Source organism: Phocoena phocoena, chromosome 2 (assembly GCF_963924675.1).
Source record: "Phocoena phocoena chromosome 2, mPhoPho1.1, whole genome shotgun sequence".
Taxonomy (NCBI): domain Eukaryota; kingdom Metazoa; phylum Chordata; class Mammalia; order Artiodactyla; family Phocoenidae; genus Phocoena; species Phocoena phocoena.
In genome coordinates, this window is record NC_089220.1 from 149,180,813 (window position 1) to 149,202,133 (window position 21,321).

The window sequence follows — 21,321 nt, forward strand, 5'->3', positions numbered from 1 at the left end:
CACAAACTGAAGGCCTGAATTCAAGTAAGATCTGGGACAGGCTTTGTTTAGAACACTCAGATGTTTTACTAAATAAAACCAGCATTTTCCGTTTTTATAGGAAAAACATAAACTTCTGGCTTCTCTTTAAAAGTCAAGCCCAACCACAGCGACCCCCTACTCCTCCAGGGCTGAAGTCTAAGGGGTTGATTAATTTTTCGGATGGAACACGTCCCCCCAGTGTGTCTGCCCCTCCTCCCCCAATACAATATCTGCACCAGCACTTGTTTCTGGCATGATTTCTCCCTACGTTACCTTCATGGCCCCTGCAGGCACCTGAGGTGGGGAACTCTGCAGAATATAGAATGATTCTCAGAAAAGTTAAATATGCCTCTTAGGCTAGGACTGGCTCTTGAAAATAGCTTCCATACATGCCTTTGACGTATACCACAGTTCTTCAAAATAGTTACATTAAATAATTTCAAAATATATTAAATTTTTAATCTTTTGAATGTATAGTGAGCTTAAAAGTTCACTATTAGCCTGGTGTATGTTTAAGGGGCCACTTAATAAAGTGGTTCAATTTCCTCAAAGATCTTGGCAGGATCACAGTTGTAATTTAGTCAGAGCTCACAGCCTCCTGTGATGTTCAGTGATATTCCCAAAGTATTCTCACACAGTAGATGACATTATATTGCAATGCAATTTGTGATTGAAGACATCGGGCAAAGTAAGAATTCAGCCAGGACGATCTCTGCACATTCTTTAGAATAGTAGTCTGTCAACTTCCAGTAGGAAAACTGTCTCAGAAGCTTCCGACTTAAAATAATCAACCAATACAGTCCCAGGGCTGTTCATTCACTTTTTCCTCATATATCTATGCTTTTTTTTTAACCTAAGAAATAAAAGATATGTGACTTAATAGTTTTCTATGACAACAAAGCCCCTTTATTCTGCAAGTGTGTGTTCACATTTATATGTAAGAGAGGAGGGGAAAAGAATACTTGCGAGCTTAATCTGAGGAAAGAAGCAACTTCAAGTAACAATTAGCATTTGACAGTTCATGTTCTACTGGAGAAATAGATCACAAGTTAAAAAGAAAGTCATGAAAATAAATTATAATCCTATTTCTGAACTCACACATCTCCCAGGATGCTTGTAAGACTAACAGAGGGAACGTTCGTGACGCATAATCATTATTCACGTACCCAATCATTACAGAGAAATATTTGTGGAAAATGGATGGAAAAGGGGCTGAGCGCATTGCCTCTGGCCACAATATTTATTACGGGCAAGGTAGAGAGAAAGTATAATATATCCAAACCCTTCAGCATACAGAAGAATGACAAGAAATTGGTTTTACTTATTGACCCAATACATCCTAATTTTAAAAACTACTCTTGTTAATATCATTCTGTTATGTCTACACATGATATTCCTTTAAATTGGCTACAATTAAACGCCAGCTAATAGACATAAATAATTGTTAGAAAAGATATAAATGAGATGCATGTATAGATGATCATCTACAGTCTGATAAATTATTTACAGTCACCACTAACTGTCAGCAGTAGGAAATAGCCTCGAACTATAAAAATACGTGTGATTCACAGATAACACCATTTTCTTAGCTGAAGCCCATTTTCTGAAGCATTTTCAAAGTAGCTGTTTTGTTTTGTTTTTCAGGAAAGTCTAACAAGAACAGTGTCCCTATAACTCCAGTACCTACTAGAATCCCATTTTGTCCATGGAAACCGTTGTTTTACTTTGTTCCTATAGAGGACCACTGCTTTCAATTTAAAGGACACTAAGAAATAAAATGCAATGAGTCTTCCAAACTGCTGGGACAGAAAAGGTGATGTGAGTTTTGTAAAATCACTTCCCAAACCAGCACTTAATAAAACATGTACAGCTACTTGGACCAAATATTTGGAGAATAAATATCAGCACTTCTTCAAGAACCTCGGATAATACCTTTGACATCCTAGTAATCTGATTCAAGACAGTAAATTTACGTAGCACGAACTTGGAGGATAGAGAAAGGAGGACTCATTGTATCGCTTATGTTTCCTCTCAGAGACTCAACGTCTTAGCAGAAGTTGGTTAGCAAATAGTTAAATCAAACTGCTGAAGAAAGTGGACATTACACATACTTGGTGTTTCTCATGAGCTGTAAGTTACGAGTCCTGATCATCAAGGAAGACGCAGACTAGCATCTTTGCCCCAATATAGGTTCGAGCCACCTTTTTTTTTTTTTTGCGGTGCGCAGGCCTCTCACTGTTATGGCCTCTCCCGTTGCGGAGCACAGGCTCCGGACGCGCAGGCTCAGCGGCCATGGCTCACGGGCCCAGACGCTCTGTGGCATGTGGGATCTTCCCAGACCGGGGCACGAACCTGTGTCCCCTGCATCGGCAGGCGGACTCTCAACCACTGCGCCACCAGGGAAGCCCTCGAGCCACCTTTGCATAGACATTTGGCTAATGAAGTCCCTGTAAATGAAAACAAAATTTGTTTTTTCACGAGAAAAAAAGCTCTGGGTAGCTTCTCATGCTTGTATAAATATTAGGATGAAGCATGAAATTCCCAATGATAACTCACAACAGTTATGAACTTCACCTGAAAAAAAGAAAAAGCTTTATTTTTAAATATATATTCATTTGTAAAATAAATACATGCTCAATTAAGTCACTTGGAATAAATGTATATGTGTATATGCTGTGTGTGTTTGTGTGTGTGTGTGTGTGTGTGTGTGTGTGTGTGTATGTATGAAAATAAATTTGTCCCATAACCCACAAGCCAGAAATGACCAGTGCTATCTTTCTGGGTCATTTTCCTCCTATTAACAATATTATGAATGTGGCTATTGATCATGAAGTATTGTATCTTGCTTTTCCTAATAATATTATATAATAAGCAGTCTCCCATGCAGTTAGAAATTCTTCCAAATAGCCATTGAAATTACATAATATGCAATCATATGGATTTACTGCTTTCCTTGTTCCTATCATAATGAATGAATGATTGCCCAGTGAACATCTTGGCACATCATTTCTGTTCTGTATTTGGAAACATGCCCTTGTATTAAATGCCCAAATAAAACTCCTGGGTTAAATCATTGGAAAAGTTGAAGCTTTTTTTTTTTTTTTTTTTTTCTGTACGCGGGCCTCTCACTGTTGCGGCCTCTCCCGTTGTGGAGCACAGGCTCCGGACGCACAGGCTCAGTGGCCATGGCTCACGGGCCCAGCCGCTCCGCGGCATGTGGGATCTTCCCGGACCGGGGCACGAACCCGTGTCCCCTGCATCGGCAGGCGGACTCTCAACCACTGCACCACCAGGGAAGCCCAAGTTGAAGCTTTTGATACAACTTGAGGGTTTTTTTTTCCCCAAAAAAAGGGGGAGCAATTTCTATTGCCCCAGAATTCTATCAGAATGCTAGTTTCTGCTGTGTCTCTGTCAACATTGAGCTTTCTTACTGAAAGAGAGATGGTTTACCTCCTCCCAGGTCAAAAGGCACTAATTGATTGTCGCTTTACAAAGTGTGGTCCAGGTGGGATGTCAGCATTGTTAGAACTTCATATGCTTAGATACATGGGGATGAGCAAACTGCGAAACACATCTCCAGATAAATCAGGGAATAAAGCTGTTGCCTGAAATCACCCCTCGTGGTCCATCTGGGTGCCGAGACATGCAGTATTTACAGCTTACACTGTAGTTCATACTGAGCTGCTTTGTCTGAGAGAGTTTGGTCGACGGGTTCAAATACTTCTTGAGCCATCCCCTGGGAACAAAAGCAAGACCATATCATCAGCATAAAGAAGGATGTTTCTTCTCAAGGTTTTTCATAATTTCGAAGGATAAAATAACAGCTCAATGATCAGTAGTGCAGTATAGGTGCAGAAGCTGGGGCATCTCCTGTAAAGAAGACAGGGTGGAGGCACAGGAGTCTGGGGCCTCCGAAGCTGCTGTCTGAGGTCTTGACCACTCACCACGGGGCCAGCAAGCCTTTCCTCTGCTTCTCTCTGCTGCTCTTTGGCTTGCTCACAACGTCCAAAAATGAGCAGGTGAGCCCAATTCAAAGGGACCATTTCATGCAAATGCTTCCGAGCACCTTAATACATGTTGTAAAGTTCCATTTCTCAGAAGAGACGAGGAAGGTCCAGCCCTGCTTCCTTTACTGGCTTGTTTCAGCCCTATTCTGCCATCACTGGGAGGGGTCACAGTAGCACCCACCTGGGCCCGCCCCTCCCATAGAGGCTAGGAGTGGGGACAATTTACCCAAAAATGTGTTTATGGGAAGAGGATCTATCCTCCAGTAGATGTGGCCAGAAAGCTTTATGTGGACATGGGTTGAATTCCAGTACAAGAAGGAGAAGGATAAAGGGGCAACGCTGCCTCGTAATTTGGGGGTTGGAAGTTGCTCTTCCAAGAATCCAGAAAATCACCCTCTGAATTTTAAAATGATATTATAACAAAAGCTCTAAAAAAGATTTTAAATTAGGTGTTATTTAAATTAAATGTTAATCAAAATTTAAATATCAATCAAAATTCTGGGATATTTGCCTGTTTAGTAGTTTGGCTTCTCTAAAATACCAAAAACTGATTATTTGACTAATGCTACAAATAATTTTAAAATTTTCTAAGCCACGGTGTCAATTAAGAAATACGATGTGATGATGATAGAGAACAGAAAAGTTGTTACTAAATCTCTTCTGTTTTCATGTAGGATAATTGACACAAAGGATTGTCATTATTAAGAATAAAGCTGGGCTTCCCTGGTGGCGCAGTGGTTGAGAGTCCACCTGCTGATGCAGGGGACACGGGTTTGTGCCCCGGTCTGGGAAGATCCCACACGCCGCGGAGTGGCTTGGCCCGTGAGCCATGGCCGCTGAGCCTGCGTGTCCAGAACCTGTGCTCCGCAACGGGAGAGGCCACAACAGTGAGAGGCCCGTGTACAGCAAAAAAAAATAAATAAATAAAGCTGGCCTAAAATTTGAGGAAAAACTTGGCATATTATCTATAATTTTGGAGAAGATGAACATAATTATAATTTTTGCCTACCTTGGAAAAATCTCTCTGAGGGTTTTGAGAAAACACGTTCATGAGGGTTGGGATGCATCTTGCAGATGATAAATTGAATAGTTTCCCATCAAGAGGCATTTTCTGAGGTCTTTTCGGTAATGTGATTTAATCATGGGCTAAAATAAGGTTGGTGCATCCAGGTAGGTTTCTGAGGCCTTTAACCAAGTTTCGAAGCCTATTAAATTTAAGAGACAAATCATCTTGTCATTAAAGCTTTCTAACTCCTTTCACTGAAGCCTTGCTATATCTAATTCACCAAGTTTTTAAAGTATTGATATCATTGTTCATAATGGATGGTAGAACCAGGGCCTTTTACTCAATCTCTAATTATTTAAAATACATAAAATATTTTACAGGTTTAGATTCCTTAGTGGTATGTAAATGGTTACCTGTGCAAGAAATAATTAACCTAATTAAGGATTTTGTCTAAGAGCCATCTGTATCTACTCATAACGATTCAAACCAGGTTTTGCTCATAATATGTTTGCTACGAACACCTATGTCATGAAATCTGCCTTGAAAACGTTCTCCATAACCTTATAATCTATGTTGGGTGGAGTAACTTAAAGTGTACAGTTTATTAAAATTCTGCCCATTTTGTATTTTGTGTGGAATTATTTATGGGTCAGACACAGAGCAGGCAGGCAGGCGAGTACTGGTTGACTGAAAGGATGAGCACAGATGTATCTGTTCATGCAGTGGGTTTTCCATTCCACAGAAAGGGACCAGTGGTGTTCTGCTCCCCCGAAACCAGACGCATCTGGAGATGCGTCTCCTCCAAAGACGGATGCATACAGCCTTCAGAAATTGGTGGTGACTGAGGGGTGGTGGCAGCCCTTTCTACTCCCCTGGTTCAGGACCTGGGCAGTAATTTCCACTTATCAGACGTATATTAAAAGTACATGGGAATATCGTGTTTTCAGTAGTTCTTACTAGGAAACCAGATTTACACACACAGAACCACAGAGACCATGGGTTTTACAAACAACCCAGAAAAATCCAGATGCATATTTCCTTGACGTTAATGATAGATTTGTTCTCATTGACTCTTGAAAAAAAGATACTAGCCTGAAATCTGCTGCTTTTTTTTTTAAGAAGACCCAAGCCAGCAAATCCAAAATGGATCGTTCGTTTGTAAGTTGTCAATATACTCTGTAATCCATTGTATCGGGAAGACACAGAGACATAGGCCTTGCTTGTTTCCTGACAAGTGCAAACAACAACCGCAAAGTCTTTGACACTCTCACTGTGTCACTTAGAATACTTTTTCTTTAAAGGTGACAGCTTGTTCCTAACGTGTCAGCATGTATTGAAGCCAGTTCCCTCTGGTCAGAAACTAGCATAACAGGCAGCTGCCTGGTGATTTTTCAGTTATTTGAAATTGCTTAAGAAGCTACAAGCTCATTGAGATTTTAATAAACTTTCTAAGGCAGAGGGTGGAATTCCCTGGATGCTCTTCGTTCTTGATGGGAAAAACGTTGCTTTCAATCAATGGCAGGCCCATCTCCCCTCACCCTTTCTTGTATTCATTTCCTTCCCACCACTTTGTAGAAAACGTTTTCCTGAAACAATGTGATTATAATGAAGATGTCAGCTGTAAAGAGCCAACCCCACCAATGCCCACACAACAGTAGGACAAACGGAAAACTCATTGTGTTTCAGTCGATGACACTTTAAAGACAAAATATTAATTTATATAACGTTATTTGCTTTTCATTGTATTTCTTTGTAATGGTGATGTTATCACTACTAATAATGACTTACTACTCACCAGGCCCTTGCTGTGTCAGGCATTGTTCTCAGGGTTTCCTATAAATTAGCTCACTGAACCCTCAGAATTACTCTCAAAGGTAAGCACCCCTATTTTACACTTGAAGAAACTAAGGGATTCTGTAAATCTTTTGTTTCACACCCAAGCCCAGGCGTCTGAACATTCAACTAGGAGAAGCAGGTTGGGTTCTGGGGAGGCTGGTACACTTTCCTTTCCAGGGATCAGTCTTGGGGTTCTATTCCCTTTCAAAGAAAGAGGACCCATAGCACGGCCACTGTCGCAGTCCTGTGCAAAATGCAAACTAACAAAACTCCCGTTCTTTGATCTGTCAGTGTGACTCCTTAATGACACTATTTTATGCAAATATTATTCTCACTTAATTTAGATCATGGATCTCACTAGGATATTGGTGATCTCTCTCTTTCTTTTGTAATTTCCTCTCAATTTATCTTTGAGAGGAAATTGTCTTCTTTTAATCTTGTTTTTATTTAGTTTAATTTTTACTTTCTTTAAAATTGCGAGGCTGGGACTGGTCTTTCTGAAGTGCAGTTCTGAACGTATTCTTAACCTCTGTGCCACCAGGGAAGTCCCGGTCACCATTTAAATGAATCATCACTTCCTCTGGAAAGTCTTTGCTGACCACCCCCAAACCAGACCGAGCAAGGTGACATATTCTATGACCATAGCAAGATGTGTTTGTCTCTATTTTAATTGTTTCTCGCCCATTAGATTGAGGTTTTCACCCATTTCCTTGAGGACGAAGGTTTTCTTTCACTTCTGTTATCCCCTGCACACAACATAATTAGGAAAACTCAATAAATATCTGTTGAATTGAATGAAACAGCAACTTGAAAAGAAGCAACCCTCTTACTACTGAGAGATCTCTCAAAGATGCAGGTTAAATGCTGTGTTTCCATGTCCTAGTGAGTCCAAGAATTGTGGAGAGAATTGACATTCCCAGCTCTAGACTAATGCTGAATTATCAGAACTAAAATGAGCTATAAACACATACCCTCAAGATTAGCTCGGAAGAGATCCAGAAATAGGTCATTTCCTCATGCTTCATGTTTAATATGAAGAATTAAAGTCATATTATACACTACACATGTCTTTGAACTTTGTTAAATCCTTCTAATCTGAGATGTGAGCATAAAGCATACAGTGAACAGCCCATACAAATTTCCAACTGCAGTGCCATCATAAGGTAATATTACAACAAATGTACATGTTAGGTTCATGTATATTTTGTTGTTCACCTATATATCCATCCATATCTATGTCTCCATCAGGGTACCACTTTTAGAATCCTCCTATTGTGTAATACTTCTCAATTGAGTTCACTTATCAGGAAAACTGTGAAAAATTTGGCCAGGGTCAACTTTATTCCCCAAAGTGTCGGAAGTGGCCGAATCCAATCCCAATTTTCTAAGGGATTAAATCACTAAATATTTTGATAGCTAAGCATTCTTTTCTAAAAAAATTTTAAAGATTTTAATTGTAAATTCGGTTATACATACATTTAATCAAATTCCTATTTGGGGATATTTACATGGTTTTCAACTTTTTGCTATGAGGAAAACATGCTATGAGGTTGCATGACATTTGTTAGACTATATTTTGCACTTTGTTAACAAGCTCACTTATTTTCAAGTATGTCTATCCAATTTTTAAAAAAATTTTATTGGAGTATAGTTGATTCACGTGTTGTGTTAGTTTCTGCTGTACAGCAAAGTGAATCAGTTATACGTATACATTTATCCCCTCTTTTTTAGATTCTTTTCCCATATAGGTCATTACAGAGTATTGAGTAGAGTTCCCTGTGCTATACAGTAGGTCCTTATTAGTTATCTATTTTATATATAGTAGTGTGTATATGTCAATCCCAATCTCCCGATTTATCCCTCTCCCTCTTTTCCCCCTCGTAACCATAAGTTTGTTTTTTTTTTTATATCTGTGACTCTATTTCTGTTTTGTAAATAAGTTCATTTGTACCCTTCTTTTAGATTCCACATGTAAGTGATAGGTAAGCATTCGTTCTCTCATGTGTCAGGGCAGGGAAGCAAAATGCAGAGCCCCTACCATTAAAACATTCCCTTGAGATTTCAAGAACTTTTTATTTTAAAAGGTGTGCTATTAAAAATCAATGCCTCCCATTTAAGACTGTTTAGGGGCAGGAGGAAGAGCTGAGAATGTCAGGATGTATCTTCACGTAACCTCCCCGATAAGCAATAGTATAAGAGACACCCAATGTGAGTGTAAACAGATAAGTAGGATCTGATCGTGCAAAATTCACCTGAACTCACAACCTTTGAGCTATCAATTTCCCAGTTGAAATCAGAGAGCTGTTGAACTAGTGCTCAGTGGTCCATATACAATGAATGACTTTATGGGAAAAGGGGTCTTTTAGACCCAGAACACATTTCCCAAATGAGCGGATCACAGTTTTCATGATATACTTTTCATGATGAAGTATTTTCTGTTCGGATGTGAGGGAAGCAATTTTACATTTTCTTTACTGCCAATCTTTTCAGAGACTTTAATATATTAATATGTATTATAAACCTACCAAGTTGAGACATAATGCATTTTTTTCAATTCTTCATCACTTTTCACAAGGCATGTCTATCAGCTGATGAAGGGAAAAGATAACATAGTTATCTTTAGAAAGTTTAGAAAGTCTGGGGATTTGATGGGAAAGCGTTCTGGTTTTCAAAAACATAAGAGGAAACCAAATGTAGGAAATTTAATAATGTTAGACTAGGAAATACTATGAAAGTTTTAAAATGTTCTTGATACTTCGTTTTTGTAACTTTCCCACATGTGACAGTTTTATAAGCCCAGTCAGTTTCTTTTTTGGTAGTTAGAAAGCTCTTGCAGCCCGAGATTGAAAACTGTCCTTATAAAATTTAAATGCGTCAAAGTCAGAGATAGCCTGTATTTTATCCTTTGCTTCATTAGTAGAAAGATGTAAATCAAAGTAAGATGAAAAGAAGCCTCCCGTCTACCGCCACACATTCTCCACAGAGATCCCTGAGCTCAGAGCCTGTTCTGCAGATGGTATGAATGGCATCACCTTACATCTCTGGTTTGTGGTATGGCCATGTCTGTTTTCACCTTGTCTTCTTGTCAAAATACATTAAGAAAAAATAAGAAATCATTAGATCTTTAAGGGATGTTTGCAGACACTTGCTACCACGGGGAAAATGAGAAGCCCAGTGTGAACATTCACAGCTGTTTCTATGAGCAAGTAGCAGTACGAGCTAAAGGACAATTCCTCCCCAAGTATAGATTTTTCCATCCTAAGACACTCCTGTTGGACCAATTCAAGACATTACAGATACACACAGATATTCTTTAATTCAGTTGCTAGGACTGCTGTGAAGTTGTTAATCTTCACTTAACCTATTTGTGAAACGAGCAGAGTGTAAATTCAATTCAATTCAATTCAATTAATACGTATTGAGAACCCATAGGGTGCACAGCGCTGCACAAGGAAATGTAGGTCAGGTGATGAATCAGACACAGACTCTTTGGCAAGCTTTATATCTTTCATCTCTAGGGAACGTTTACTCTGGCTTAGAACAATATGAACTATCAAAATGAGAGTCACGTCAGGAAAGAACACCAGTGCTTAACATCAGGATGGGATGACCTCAAACCACTTAAATGGACCGGGATCTACTGCAGGGGAGCCTTTCTTTACCCCCACGGTGCCAGCTAAAGCGAGCCGTGCACTGCGTTCAGGCGTGACCACAAACCATGACTGGATGAGTGTTCTGTAAGCTCCCCAACTATCCATCATGTGATGAAAAATCAAACAATTCTTCAAATCTTCAATGTCACCTATCAAAATACAATAAATCAGGTTAGTCTAGGAAAATAATCGCAGCCACGTAGTTCTTGCCTCTCTCCATCTCTCCCCATAAAGTAAGAGAACCCAAATGCCAAACCTTATATCCATGGACAACAGCTACAACAAAACCAAGTGCCAAGTTTTCCACGTGCACCACAAAATATAAGCAGATGGGGAAAAGCATCAACATAAAAGCTTGCATGTTGCAGCATCTGTGAAGGGAAAGCACAGGGAAGCAATGGGGCATCTGACGGACCTGGTGACCCCAAATTTCCAACCCTGGAAGCCGTGCAGAGCCAATCTGACAGCAGGACCTAGAAATGGGTGTGGGAGTTCAAACTCCAGTGGAAGCTGCATTCACAATATCGGAGTAAGTCTGAAGAGAACGAGCTTGCCCTTCCTCTTCCTGTTTGTCCTACTCACGCCTCAGTGGTTGGCTGATGTCTGAGCACAACGGGGAGGACCACCTTCTTTCTCAGTCTATTGATTCAAATGCTCACCTCTTCCAGAAACACCCTCAGACACACGCAGAAATAATTTTACCAGCTCTCCGGGCCTCCCTGGACACCCAGAGACGTTCTGCTGCCTCTGCTCAGAAACCGCACTCACACCTTCTGGGCCCCCCTGTCCCCTGAGCACTTCTGCATCGCCTTCCTTCTCTTCGTTCCTAACATGGTGCCTGACAAAAGGACAGGGGTCAAAAGATGTTGTTTCAATTTGTGAGGGAACTCAGTCACATTTGCTATCTCGTAGGTGAGTTTCCTGGCATTCCAGGAGAGTACAGTTCTGTCCCTCCCCTTTCCCAGTTTTCATCCGCATCATCTCCCTAAGTCACATCCCACGTGTGTCTCTGCTCCTCAAAACTTGCCAATAGGATCAAGCCGTTTCCTTAGTAGAGCTTTCAAGAATCTACATATTTTGGCTCTCACCTACTTTTCTATACTTATCTCTGATATTTTGCATCATTTCCCCTTATTTTCAATCTTCTCTCACAACTCCTTTCTGTCTTCATCCCAGCTTCTGCCCACAATGCACGTCTGCCTGAGTGCATCTTCTTTGAATCCCATGCGTGGCCCAAGGCCCAGCTCAGTACTGCCCTCCTGACATGCTGGCTTCATTTCCCACCACCCACTGGATAATTTTTCCTTATACTGTGTATTATGTGTCTTTCTTCCCCAATTGTAAACCCCTTCTTATGATCCTTGGGTTATTCTTCAGTTGGCCTCAGATAATCTTCTTCTTGCCTTGCACATACAGTCCCTTCTTAGGTTTTTTCTGTATTGCACTAACTCTCAAAGAACAGCAGAATCCAAACTGGAGTGGATCTTAATTTTGATTTGGTCATGAAGCCATACAGATTTGGGGAAAGCTACAACTGCTGTCGTTGGGAAAAATAAGGTATACACACAAATACATATGCATACACGCAGTATCTTCTATGTGATTACACAATGGTCAGAAGAAATAAAATATTGCCTGCTGTCTCAATAAACAAAGGATGCCACAGTCATCAGGGATTGCAGCCCTCCAATGGTGAGCTGGTGAGCCCTGAGGGAACTCAGGAAGGAAACAAAGAATACCTGCCATCTAGCAACCATCAGACTGCAGCCACTCCCTACAGTGAGTCCCAAGGAAACTCAGGATGTGAAAACAGAGGATACTGGCGCCAGATAGCTGAGGTGCATATCAAAGGAATGATTTCAGGGAGCCCAGACTCTTGCATCTTCCCATACCTAGAAAAGCCCTGAATTCCTTAACTTGAGATAACTAGTTTTCTTTTACTAACAGGAATCTTTTGTTCCTACTACTTGCCCTTTGTTGCAAAACTCCTAATATATCCTAGCTCCCCCCTCACCACCTCAGAGCAGTTCTCTTAGGGTTACTTGAGATGCTGCCTCCTGGGCTTGAAGTCTTCAGTATGTCCCCTGAATAAAACATAACTCTCAACTTTTAGGTGTGCGTAATTTTTTTTGAGTCAACAGTCACACTTGTCCTTAAATATATGTGGGTTTTGCCTTTCGGGTCGATTCACTGTTTTTCATTTAACTTCTCTAAAGAAGCAGCCAATAGTGCGGCCATGCAGAGCAGACCCCATTCTGCCTTCAGACAGAAGGCAGCTCCTGCCCCGTCCTTCTTACCCCGTAAGCCACTACCTGGCACACAGCCTGTGACAGTTCAGCACTGGATGGGGAGAAAAGTTTTGCATTAACTTCTCATCTGTATCGCTCGCTCTTAGATCATCCATCACCCAATCAAAGCTACTGAACAGAGAATGGAAGAGATAACAGCTAAAATATGAGTGTCCACTGGATTTTTCCAGACAGGTAGCGTTTCTTTCTACTTCCATTATTTTCCCATTTTATCTCATTTTTAAAAAATCAATACTTTTATTTTAGTGAGCCAGAAAATTCTTGTATGTGTCACTTAAACACAGGAGCTGTGTGGTATAATTCCTAGATGTGCTCTTGGAAAATACCCATGTCAGTCCTTCCTTTTGCTTTTACACCAGTTGAATGAACTAAGCCATCGGTGCAGTTTCTGAGATGCAGAGTCCTCATTTGCAAAGACAAATAGTCTATTCTATTCCAAAAACTTGCAGAATGAAATGAAATGGTATAAGGGCGAATTTTATGTTAAGCATTAGGCAGAATGTAAATGCTGAAACTAGAGACCTCAATAAAGTAAACTGAATGTATCCACTTTCATCCCAGCCACGCGGGCGGGTTGTTCAAGCTGAGGAAATGCTTCCTGATGTGTGCACGGACCGCATTCACCCGGGGAGGTTACTGCAGGGCCCACCGTGTGCCAGGCGTTACACGTGACTCTGGCTACTCAGCAGGGGGTACATCTCACGAGGTCCTGTCCTCTCGGGACTGATTTTCTGCTGGGCATGGATAGGCAGCGCAGGAGAGTGATCTCAATAACTGAGACGTTGCAGGTGCTATAAAGCAAGCAGGTGGTGTGTCTGCCGAGGGTTAGGAGAGGTGGGCCCGTCCACACCGGATGCTGGGGAAGGCTCCCCTGAGTCTCACCGAGCCCTGAGGACACCAGACAGGAAAGCAGCTCTGCAAGGTGTTCAAGCAGAGGGACTGGTCACCAAGGCCTTGACATCAGAGTGAGCGTGGAAACAAAATCAGTGCCAGAGGCTTAACCAAAATGACCCAAACATGATGATCTGGAGAGAGTGGGAGGACCAAACTCACTTGGAGCTCTGTGGGTCCCTTGTAAGGATTTCATAATTTAGACTAAGTATAATGGGAGATGACTGGGGAAACTAAACTGGGGATGAAGACTCTCCCACAAAATGTTCTGTTCCCCAGACAACAGGGAAAAATCCCCAAAGATATGATTTTATTGCCTGGTTATTTTTTGACAAGCTAGTTCATAGTTTTTTGTCATCTGAAGAAGGATTGCCTATTGAGATCATTCTTAAATTAAAAATTAAGGGCTTCCCTGGTGGCGCAGTGGTTGAGAGTCCGCCTGCCAATGCAGGGGACACGGGTTCGTGCCCCGGTCAGGGAAGATCCCACATGCCGCGGAGCAGCTGGGCCCGTGAGCCACGGACGCTGAGCCTGCGCGTCTGGAGCCTGTGCTCCACAATGGGAGAGGCCACAACAGTGAGAGGCCCGCGTACAACAACAACAACAACAACAAAAAGAAAAATTAAACATGTATCAAATACATATTTAATCATTAAATAAATACATGTTTGATGATTACATATATAACTTAATATAGATAATTATATATGATTTTAATTAATGTAATTTTTAATTAAAAACACCTTTGCTTGTTAGTAAACATGAGTATTTTAAGTTACCAAAAGGTCTGAAAATCACATTAATTATGTAGTTCGTATAAAGAGATAAATCTGAATAGGTGATTTTGAATGGTTAACTGGTTAACCAATGGTTCAGTGAATGGTTACCTCACTACTGAATGATTATACAAAATGGAAAATATATCTACCTTTTCTTTTCACTTTTCTCTCTTTTCCCTTTCATCACATGCACCTAACAAACCTAAAAAGTGTATCTATAACTTCTTCTTATAGGACACCAGGCACATAGGACTAGGGTCTCACCCTTACAGCCTAATTTTAAATTAATTACCTCTTTAAAGACTTTATCTCCAAATAGTCACATTCTGAGGTCCTGGGGCTTGGGACTTCAACATTTGAATTTTGAGGGGATACAATTCAACCCATAACATATACACATATATTTGACAAGAATAATTTTTTTTAAAGATAAGGGAATGATAAATACTGAATTCTGGCTGGTGGCTACCACCCTGGGGGGCCAGAGCCTGGAGAGAAGCAGGTGGGGTCACAGCAGCGTCTGGTAAATGTCTAGGGCTCCCCTTTGTCTGGTGAATTCCCACGTGTTCATTATGATTCTGTGTTCCACAACACACACACACACACGTGTGCTTTCGTTTGTAACAAATATTATAGAATCTTTAAAGGATACTTTGATCAGAGGGAAATCAAGGGTTCCAATTAGCTATTTTTATGTAAAGCTACTTCAGCAAACCAAAGATGGTTACCTCTATACTCATATGATGTAGGAATGGCCTTAAATGCCCAGGTGCCTTTTTGCTACAGTGGTCAACTGTTTACTAATAAATAGAATTAAATTCCATAGGCAAGTGTCAAGTGTATGAAATGTAATTAAATAATTCCATGGCTTTAGCATTTTGAAACAATCCAGCTTTATGGAAGAAATTGGGAGAGAGGAAGGGAAACACACAGCAAGATGACTGGCTTTTCATGAAGCCAAATGATTGATGTTCATGTATACGTAATCTCCTGCACATACACACCTAATACTGGCCACATGGAATCCCGTGAGAATTTGATATGAATTTTAGGTTTTCATGAGATGAATTTGACTCAGGAGGGAGCTGGAAGCTTCCAGCTACACGTATCCTGGACTAAGGTGAGAACTTGGGTATCTGATCAGATCCCCCTTCTGCAGCTTTACTTCAAATGACCTCTCTTCTCTCTCTCTCTCTGTCTCCAAGAAACAAGCCCAGCATTCTCACCTTAGGTGCAAACAGCATCATTTGGAGAATTTTTCCCATTCTTAATGCAAACGTGATTCTGGCACTATGTTTTCCTGAAGCAATGGTGTTGTGTTTTCTGGAATGTTACACTTTTAAAAACTAAGTTGTTTTCCAATTTGCAGAGAAACAAAACACCAAATGGTTACCATACAATTATTTTTCAACGTTTATATTTTTCTCCCATGATATGTGTGTGTGTGTGTGTGTGTGTGTGTGTGTGTGTATACTTGTTTTTTAATTTTTGAAAGCTGCTAACAGTTAAAGGAAAAGTGAGCATTTAACTGTAGTATCGCAAAGAGCAACATTTGTCAGCTGGTGAGACTAATCCTTCAGTGTGAACATAAGTAGCTTATGTTACTCTTTTTATTCTACCAAGAGATGTCATGGTTTTCACAATGGCATTATTTGTTTTTAAAATTCAGTGGTATATTCATAGAGTCATGACTCCTCCAGAACTGATGTCCTTCTGTGTGTGATACTATTATGTCACTTGCCAGGTGGGTGGCTCCAAAGGACAGCTCACAACTTGGTGACTCTAAAAATAAACTGAAATAGGTGATTTTAGAGCAGTTTTAGGTTCACAGCAAAATTGAGAGGAAGGTGCAGAGAATTCCCACATACTCCTGACCCCTCACATGCACAGTGTCCCCACTATCAACACCCCCGCCCGATGATCCATCTGCTATAATTGATGAACCTACATGCACACGTCATCCTCACCCAGAGTCCAGGGTTTACCTTAAGGTTTACTCTTGGTGTCCTTGGTGTCTTATATTTTATGGGTTTGAACAAATGTATAATGACATATATCCTTCATTACAGTATCATACGGAGAAGTTTCACTGCCCTAAAAATCCTCTGTGCTCTACCTGTTTATCCCACCTTCCCGCTTAAAACCTGAAAACCAGTGACCTTTTTACTGCATAGTTTTACCTTTTCCAGAATGCCATAGATTTGGAATCATACAGTACGTAGCCTTTTCAGGTCAGCTTTTTTCACTTAGTACTGTATAATTACCATTCCTCCATGTCTTTTCATGGCTCAATAGTTCATTTCTTTTTAGCACCAAATAATATTCCACTGTCTGGATGGACCACAGTTTATTTATCCATCGCCTACTGAAGGACATCTCGGAGGCTTCCCAGACTTGGCAATTATGAGTAAAGCTGCTATAAACATCTGTACGCAGGTTTTTGTGTGGACATAAGTTTTCTGTTTCTTTGGGTAAATACCAAGGACTATGATTGCTAGATCGTATGGTAAATAGCATCTTGCTTCATCAGAATGAATGTGTGAGCACAACAGAAGTCAATCTGAGATGTCACATCCCATCACTTTTGCCATTGTCTGTTCTTTAGAAGCAAATCAGTAGGTCAAGCCTCCACTATCCTAGGGGAGAAGATGACACAGGAAATAAATTCCAGAAAGCAGGATTACTGGAACCATTTTATTTTATTTTTAAATTTTTTTATTGAAGTATAATTGATAGACAATATTATATTAGTTTCAGGAGTACAACATAGTATTCAACATTTATATGCATTACATGATGACCATCAAGATAAGTCTAGTAATCATCTGTCACCATACAAAGTTATTGCAATATTATTGACTATATTCCCTATGCTGTACATTACATCCCTGTGACTTATTTATTTCATAACTGGAAGTTTGTACCTCTTAATCTCCCTCACCTATTGCACTCAGCCCCCCACGCCCCTCCCCTCTGGCCACCACCAGTTTGTTCTCTACACCTATGAGTCTGTTTCTGTTTTGCCATGCGTGTTCCTTTGTTTTGTTTTTTAAATTCCACATATAAGTAAAATCACATGGTATTTCTCTTTCTCTGACTTATTTCACTTAGCATAATACCCTCTAGGTCCATCCATGTTTTCCCAAATGGCAGATTTCATTCTTTTTATGGCTGAGTTATAGTCTATTAAATATATAGTGATATGTGTATATATATATATATATATATATATATATATATATATATATATTCTTTATCTATTCATCTATTGATGGGCACTTAGGTTGCTTCCATGTCTTGGCTTTGTAAATAATGCTGCTATGAACATTGGGATGCATGTATCTTTTTGAGTTAGTTTTTTTTTCTTCAGATAAATACCCAGGAGTGGAATTGCTGGATCATATGGTAGTTCTATTTTTAATTTTTTGAGGAACACCATACTGATTTCCACAGTGGCTGCAACAATTTACATTCCCACCAACAGTGCTGGAGGGTTCCCTTTTCCATTGGAACCATTTTAGAAGCAACCCGTTACTATAAACAGAAACAAACAAGGGATAGTTAGGGAGTTTGGGATCAACATGTACACACTGCTATATTTAAAATGGATAACCATCAAGGACATACTGTATAGCACAGGGAATTCTGCTCAATGTTATGTGGCAGCCTGGAGGGGAGGGGAGTTTGGGGGAGAATGGATACATGTATATGTATGGCTGAGTCACTCTGCTGTGCACCTGAAACTATCACAACATTGTTAATGGGCTAGACTCCAATATAAAATGAAAAGTTTAAAAATAAGTAAATAAATAAATAAAGTTTAAAAATAAATAAAAATTAAAAAATAAAAAAAATAAAGTTTAAAAAATCACAAAAATTAATCAATCCTTGAAACTCTATGATTGCATCATTTTTTACTTCTTTGTTTTCAGTGTCCATTACATTTGTTTTCTGCAGAATTAACTTTTAATAGCTACTAGGCATCCAAGTGTAACAGGGAAGAGCCAAATCTGACTACATGTTGCAACTGTCTCTTTACTTTAAGCTTTGCTTCCCATTGCTTTTGTTCACTAAAACGATACTGTCTATACTGTCTATTCCCTGCCTCAGGGAAGCCTGCCCCTCTGCCTGAATGTTAAACCAAAGTGCCTTTGTTCAGGGAAGCATCCGGTCCCTGTCCACCTGTGGATGGCTGCAGGAAAGAAGAAATTAACACATCCCCTCCCCGAGGCTGGTCTTTCCAGGGGACTTTTGCAAAACTCATGGCCTTTTACTTTACTTCCTCATCTCCTCCCCCTCTCTGTGCTATAAAAGAAACTGGCATCTCAACCCCAATAAGATGGTTAGTTTTTAGTTTTGAGACTTTAGTCTGCTGTCTTCTTGGTCTGCTGGCTTTCCGAATAAAGTTGTATTCTTTGCCTCAACACCTTGTCTGCAGTGCTTTTCTTGTTGATAACAAATAAAAAAGCAATCATTTTAACAGGTAGATAAAACTTCTGAATGCATTTTTCAAATTCATTTCACATATCCAGGTAATTCTTAGTTTAGAACCAAAAGCAACTTCAATTAATGGCACTTTTTCTTTAATCTAAATAAAAGCATATCCCATTTATGTCTGCATTTATTTTTGAATCACCAATTTCTTAAGCTTTTACCCTAGCTTTAAGGCATTTAGAAGTTTTAAAAATGATTAACTGATTAAGATACTATTTTTTTCTCCTTACTCAGGCTTTAAAAGAACAGTGCAAAATTTTATTGCTTCTTTAATCCACTGCAATTGTTGCAAGTCTACACCTTAATTAAATTTATTTTTTTTTAAATCAAAACTCACTTCTTCACTTGGGATTCATAAGTAATGGTGGTTCTTAAAATGCAATCAGCATATGATGAAAAAACAGACAAATAATGATATTTCAGTGACAGGTCTAGGTATTTCAAGCTATGAAGTTATCATTTTAATAGCTTCTAAGTGCTCCAAAATGAGATGCTAGTGGATGATAATGATGGCAATTTCAGTCTAAGTATTGATTTTGAATTTATTTCTTGAATCCCAATTAATGGTGGAATATAAGCAAGTTTACTTCTAATTTGTTCATATGTAACAATATATGGATAAAATGTATCCACTACCAAATTCACTAGTGCTAGATTTCGAGAATTTGGCTTTAGAAATAGACATATTGTTATATACTCAGTGTACACATGAGCTTTAATTCTTCAATAGGAATTCTGGAAATACAAATAGATATTTTGTCATCTGTGTATACCCTGCCTCTCTCTAAGTGTAATTCAGATTGACCAAAGAAAGATTTAACAAAACTATGAAATTAAACAAAAATAAATACAGATAGCAGGACAAAAGGAAAAGATAAAGATCCAGGGTGGAAAGTAGCAAGTGCAACATGTAGCTGTTGAAAAAAAAAAGAGAGAAAAGAAGAAGAGGAGTAGGGGGAGGGGAAAAAAGAGGAAAAAAACAAAGAAAACTGTAGAAATTAAGAAATAGGAGGAAAGGAAAGAAAAGGAAATTGAAAGAAATGAAAAAAAAGGAAAACGACTGTACAAAATGTCACACACACATTATGAAAGGTGGGGAGCCCTGGAGGCCCCTGTACAGCCTGTAGATTTGTACACTAACGCGAAAGGATGTTTTTATTTAACAGATGTGTCCTGGTAAATATGACTTTTGTAGGTTTTTGGTAAATTATTTAAAGTGCGGTAAAAAATATTTTTGGTGAATACCGTTGTTGGATTTTGTAGGGAATTCCTCGGGGCAGTTTTCCGTGGTCTCCGCACAAGTCTTAGATCAGCAAACACTTGGTTCCAACCGTCCCTGCACTTGGGGTTCATCGTTGATGGCCATGGCCAATTGTGGCCACAGTTCGGGCCTGAGACTCACCAGAACACCCCATCGGTCTCTGTTAGGATGCTCCTGGACAGCACTTCTTACATAAAAGAGCCCCCAGTCCCCCAAGAGGCCCGAGTGTGTCTTCGACTGGAAAAGTGTTTCAAAGCACAACGGCCAGCGAGCAAACCAGCCAACACAGTAGCATGTAGAAATCCTGAGTGAGATCTCGGGGTCAGTCACCAGTTCACACCCGAAGCCTGTGTTGTTTAATGTCCAATCCTGTTCAATTATGACATGATTCTACCAGCTCAATAAACCTCCTTTTATACGGGAGTTGCCGTCCCTCATTTTTAATTGTGGCTCTAAAATGGTTCCAGGCAGCCCGAGTGTTTTAAATGCCCTTGTCCTGATCTGTGCAAGCAAAGAAGCAACGGCTGCTTCACGGGTTCTGGTCCTCAGAGTCTTGAGGACAGAGGACAGATGACAAAGTCCAGCGCCCTCTGGGGAATGGGCTCATTGGGTGTGTGCTCCACCAGCAGGGGCCTGTCCCTGCTCTCGGTGTGTTTGAGCAACAGTGCCACGCACAGCAGGGAAGAGCGTGGCGTCCTGTGCCTCGTGCTCTGAGGCTGCTGCAGACCCCACAGCTATAGAAGAGGCAGGAGGGAAACTGCACACGTGGGGCTGAGCACTGACATTTACATGAGATCATCCAGCAAACTTTGATCGGCTGCCCAACTGTGACAACTTATCAATTTAGCTGCAGTGGACCTGGAGCAAGGTTTAATTTGCAGCTGAAGTTAGTTGTTATTCTAACGTGCAAGTGAATTTTCTACATGTAGTGCCCACCTGGGTCTTAGCGGGAATTCACTTCTGTACCCAAAGGGGGACGTGTGCCAGCACCCACAGTCAGTGTCCACTGGGTCAGACACTGTGACGAGCAGGCCCTCTGGACTCCGTGACTGTCTGGTGCCTAC